Below are 6,000 nucleotides of genomic sequence, written 5' to 3' on the forward strand. Positions count from 1 at the left end.
TCATTCGCAGGTTTCTTTGTATTCTTTGGAATAGGTGTTAATAATATGTTACCATGCTTGGTGGGGAAAGAGCCTTTTTGAAGTAAAAAGTTTAAGTGGGAGGTGAGATCAGACATAAAGCATGAAGGGGCGCTTTTCAAAAGATAGTTGCGACAGGGGTCGAGGTGGCATTGTGATCTAGAGAGTTTTGATATGGTTATGATGACTTCTTCGGTAGTAAGGGGGGTAAAATTAGTCCAGTAGCGGTCAGCAGGTGTTTCATCTATTCCAAGGTCTAGTTCATCAAGGAATGTGTCAACATTGAAGTTATCTTTAGAGATTGAATAACGAAGACCAACAACTTTTTCTTTGAAGTATTTTGCCAATTGATCTGCAGAAGGACGATTTAGAGGTGATGATGTCACTGGATCTGTGTTTAAGAGGTTTTTTATAAGTTGGAATTGTTTCTTCATGTCTGTGCCAAACGTTGATATTTTATGTGGACTGAAAAAGCAATATAGGAAGAAAATCAATGCCTTCAAATTATGGTGCTGGAGAAGAATATTGCATATTCCATGAACTGCCTAAAGAACAAATCAATTGGTACTTGGAAGCTCAAATGACAAGACTTTGACTTTCATACATTAGACACATTATGCAAAGTGAAAGATCATTATAGAAAGACATCATGCTTTGAAAAGGTTGAAGGTCAATGCAAAAAGAGGAAGACCAGCAAAGCGATGGATTGATACAACAACAGCAGCTATGGATGCCACTCTATCAACAACCAGCTGCCTGAATGAAGACCGACCTCAATTCAGGGCAACCATCCAATGGGTTGCCGTGAGTTGACACTGACCCGATGGCACTTGACAACAGCAAATCCTCTGCAACTATGCTATGTCCTTTTAAAATGTATTACCATTTTAGCCTCCACCACCATCTCTTGGAGGGTGTACCACACATTCACTACACTTTCTATGAAAAAATATTTCCCAGTGATACTCCTGAGTCTATCTCTTCAGAATTTTATATCATGAGCTCCTTGTTCTTGAACTAACTTGTCCAATAACTCATAATGATGCTGCACACTTCTATGTGCTCAGGTCTTCTGCTCCTCAGCCTAGTGGAGGAAAGAGTAAATAGTTTTTGTGCAATAGAAATATCTAGTGACAGAGCCAGATTTACATCAAGTACACTTCTAGATTGGGAGAAGCTGTTCCCCTCTGAACTCCATGTGGAGCAGAGCAGTTAGAAGGGTATTTGGTGCACTAGGGGACCTTTTTACAAAGGCGCATAAGGCTCTACGTGCATCCAGCACGCACCAAATCAGCATTACTGCCTGGCTACCGCTTGCCCCAGGTGGTAATTCTGAATTTAGAGCGTGTCAAAAACACACAGTAGAAAATATTTTCTATTTTCTACCGTGTGGCACTTACCCATTGGTAAATGGCAGTGTACGCACGGCATGCCTACTGCTCAGGTAGCACATGACACCACTATGTCAGTGGGTGGCGGTAAGGTCTCAGGCCGAAAATGGATGTGCACTGGTTTTTATTTTGTCACACATCCAATACGCGCTTGTACTGCTGCAGGCCACTTTTTGCTGTGGCTTAGTCAAAGGGCCCCTAGGTGAATATTCAGTCTTATGCCCCACCTCCTGAAATTTTGATAATTAAACTCAGTCATGATCCTCTCAATACAGCTGTCCTGCAACAAATCTGTAAAAATGCATAACTGGACATTATACTTTTAAATCTTACAGTTAAAGGATATGCTGATGGATGTTTGAATGTGTGTACTGCTCAAGCTCTATTGTTTTGCTTTGACTGCTGCTGCTTTTTGCTTCCCCTCAGAAACTGGTATTCTAGGCAATCACCTAGTCTTGCCTATTGGTAAAGCCAGTGCTGACTTGGAAGACAAGTGATATGTCCTCTTTCTGTGCCATGGACCACACAGAGGCATTCCTTGGCACACGTGGAGGGGTGTACTGACCTGGTTTTACAGCCTGCCTCACTGACACTGACATGACTGTAATTACTGTGGATTCTTTTGGATTCGTATTAGGTAAATTAGACTTTTATTAGAGGTTCTAAAATACACAGTGATTAAGTTATATACAATGATTAAGCCGTATAACTGAAAAGAAACAATACCTATAAACAATCATTACATCACTGGTCCCTTCATCCAAGCAATGCTAGGAGTTTGTAGACCAGGAAAAGTAATAATACACTATAATATAAACAATACCTATCATTACATCACTGGTCCTTACATCATCCAAGCTTTTTACATCAGCTGAGAGAAGCCCCTTTTTCAGTGAAGCTAGAGTCTCATGACCAGGAGTCTGGCTCTATGCAATGCATCCATCCATAGATGAGCTTCTGGCTTCACTGTAAGAGGCCCCCCTTTTTTTATAGGATTAGAAGTCATGTTCAGAGCTAAGGAAAATGACAGAATGCTTGAGAATTTCTCTGTTTTGGAAAACAAGCCATGCTGTGGGAATGTGGTCACATGTTTCTCAGTCCAGGTGGCCAGTCTGAACTCGAAAAAGGCTCTACCTCTCCCTTCACATACCAAATTAATTAGAGCTGTGTCTTATCTTTCACACAAACAGAATTCAAAAATACAGACCCCCGAGTGCAATATCAGTCAAGGCAGAGTTGAAAAACAATCTTTAAAATTCACTTCTATTATAAGGGCCATTTTTGATATGACATCTAAATCCAATTTGTCAAAAATCCGAATAGGAAAGAAGGTTTTTTCAAAAAAGAAAAATGTTTATCTTTTTTTTTTTAAATACAGTTTTGAAAAACGTTATGTGATTTGGATGGGGTTTTTTTTAGTTCATTTAAAAAAAAACCAACCCAACGAATAGTTGCAAAACAGAGAGATTCATGCCGTTGGGATGTAGGAGGAGCCAGCATTTTTAGTAGACTGGTCCCTCAGACATCCCAGGAAAACAATGGGGCACCCTAGAGGGCATTTCTGTGCATATCATAAAAATGATCCCAGGTGCACATCTCACCTTTGCTCCCTTATCTTGTCCCCTGAGCCTTCTAAAACCCACCCAAAATGTACTGTCCCCCACTGTACACCACTACAATAGCCCTTATGGGTGAAGGGGGCACCTATATGTGGGTACAGTAGAGTTTTGATGACCTTTGGAGGGGTCACAGTTTCCACCACAAGTGTGACAAGTAGAGGGAGAAAGGGACCTGGGTCCCCCCACTGTGTACTGCACCACTACACTACTCCCGGGACCTGCATGCTGCTCTAATAGACCTGACTTTAACATCTGCAGCTGTCATAGAGGCTGGTAAGTCATATTTTAATTCACATTTTTTGGCTGTGGGTGTGGGTCAGTGACCACTGGGGGGGGCATTGGGGGGTCACCCCTGATTCCCTCCAGTGGTCATCTGGTCATTTAAGGCACCTTTTGTACCTTATTTATTCTGAAAACAGGTCTTGAACAAATCTTCTTTGTTTCAGTCCTGGATGTTTTTATTTTGTTCCATTATGGCTGTAAAACGTCCAAGCATTAGGCACACCCTAATCCCACCTTTGAAATGTCCCTTGTGATTTGAACGCACTTCTGACAGTCTTCATAGAAAAACGTCTAAAAATAGGTTTCAAAAATACTGATATGGACATTTTTGTGAGAAAAACGTCCAAATGCTGCTTTATGTCACTTGTTAGATGTTTTTCTGTTTCGAAAATGAGCCCCATAGGCATTCTTTCACCACAGTGGAAGCTGTTCCATGTTTACTACACCTAATGGGACATCCTACCCTTCCTACTGGACTGCTTAAGAACCCATGTTTTCAGAGCTCCAAAGGAGTCCTGACTCAGGGGCGTAGCCAGACCTCATGGTGGGAGAGGGCCAGAGCCTGAAGTGGGGGGGGGGCACATTTTAGTCTACCGCCCCCCCCCCCACCTCCTTGCCGCTCCCCCCCCCCCCCACCACCCTGCTGCACCCCACAGCAGCAAATACCTTTGCTGGAGGGGATCTCCAACCTCTACCAACTGGTTGGTAGAGGTTGGAGATCCCCTCCAGCAAGCTGGAAGCCTTCTCAAGCGCCGGTTTCCAGCGCTGCCGCGTTCCCTGCCCTGCTCTCTCTTTCTCACGTCCTGCACGCTCCTTTAAGTGAAAATGAGCATGCCTGGATGAAATTTGGGGGGGCCCAGGCCCGCGTGGCCCCACGTAGCTACACCACTGGTCCTAATGCATAGTGTCTGGCCAAGACTGTGGGCAGCTTTCAAACTGTTTGCACTGATACAAATTCCATACATTCATTTTTACAGCTTGCACCTGTTTTCAAAGTGAAAGAATGAAAGGACTTTCATGCTGAGAATTGCTTCAGGTAAGAAGTACACACGGTCTCATGCATGTGCTTCCATGCATGCCTTTCTCCTCCGCTGCTAACTCCAGATTCTGTGTCTTCTGCCTTGCAGCCCCATGGGCCGGAAACAGTGGTGCATCTTGTTCCATCTCTGTGTTCAAATCCTGCTTAAAACCCAGTTCTTTAAGATTGCTTTAAAATCCAAAACCCCTGAAGCTTCCTGATGACCCATATTGCTATAATACTGGTCATTATTAGAAATTATTTGTTGTGTTTGTGTGTTTCAACTAGGCTGTAAGCTCCACGGAGCAGGCACTACCATGTATACCTCTAGCTGTATAGAAAGGTTAAGTCTTTTCTGCCTGGGCTTTTCTGTCCTTCTCCTGGGTCTTCTTTCTTTTTTTTCTTTTTTTTTGTAACTTCTTTCTTCTCCTTCTTGACTTCTGAGTGCTCTGCTGTTTATTTATCATTTTATTTTAAAAAACAACAACACTTTTTAAAGCAATCCATTGAGTCTATTAAATGAAACTAATTTAGGGCATCCTAGGTGGTCCATTTTTCCTCTGCTTCCTTGTTCTGACTCTAATCCCAGTGGCAGGATCTCCAAGTCATAATGAATATTCATCAGACGTATCAGCTTACATCTTATCTATGAACTGGCTTATATTGCATTTTTAAATGTACCTTAATAATTAAGACCTGGATTGAGACTTTCAAAAGACTGTTGTAGATACTCAAGGGGGGGAGGGGAATGGGAGTGGGGTGTTTTTATCTGGAATGGGGCACGTAGTTGTTCTGCTCCTAACCCTTCCCCCGCCCCAAGTCATGCTACATAATTGAATCCCTGGGACTTTCCACCTCTCCCTATTACCTTATAAGCAGCATATAGGGATAACAGACCATCTTGGACAACAGCAAAGATGACAAGACTAACTGCCCTCATGGATACTGAAGTGAAAAGTCAATACATTAGCGCAAGAATTAGCAGGCAGGAAGGAGCAAGAGGCACCGTGAAATAAAAGCAGGCCCCCATCTTCTCCTCTGTCTTCAAACACTCTCTCATTGTTATAGGCTCAGTTTCTGGAGCTGTCTGGGCCCACTGTGCTCCTCCCTTGCCCCTCCTGATGTGAAGTGATTGATTTTCACGCCTGTTATTACATTCTGCAAACCATGCCTGCTGAGATACCCGCTCCTCATTACAGGCTGGTTCTAATGGCAGAGAGCTTCATTAGGCCACCACCACTGGGCCGCACATCCCAGCCCCTGCCTGGCAGGCACATCACATGCTGCTCTCCATCAGCAAAAACACCAGATGAGGAGGGGAGAGCCTGGGAGTCAACAGATATGAGGGGAGAGGGCTGCATTCCTTTAGCTATCTCTAGTACCTTTCTTTGCATTTTCAAAAGATTAAAACAGAGATTCCGTGCAGAGTTCAAGTTTGCGATCCAAACAATTCACTACTCCGTATTAGAACTTGCTATGTCAAGTTCTGACGATTCATCAAGAATGCACAGGGGCATCTTTATACCTTCTATAGTATTACTGCAGAAGTTTTCTAGTATGATTTTAATTTTGTTTTATTTTTTTTTTATTCATGGTTTCTATTTTGTTTATTTGTTGGTTTTATAGTTTAAATTTGTTATTGATTATGATGTTGTACTACGCTTAGGGGGTC

This window comes from Microcaecilia unicolor, chromosome 12, assembly GCF_901765095.1.
Source record: "Microcaecilia unicolor chromosome 12, aMicUni1.1, whole genome shotgun sequence".
Lineage (NCBI taxonomy): Eukaryota > Metazoa > Chordata > Amphibia > Gymnophiona > Siphonopidae > Microcaecilia > Microcaecilia unicolor.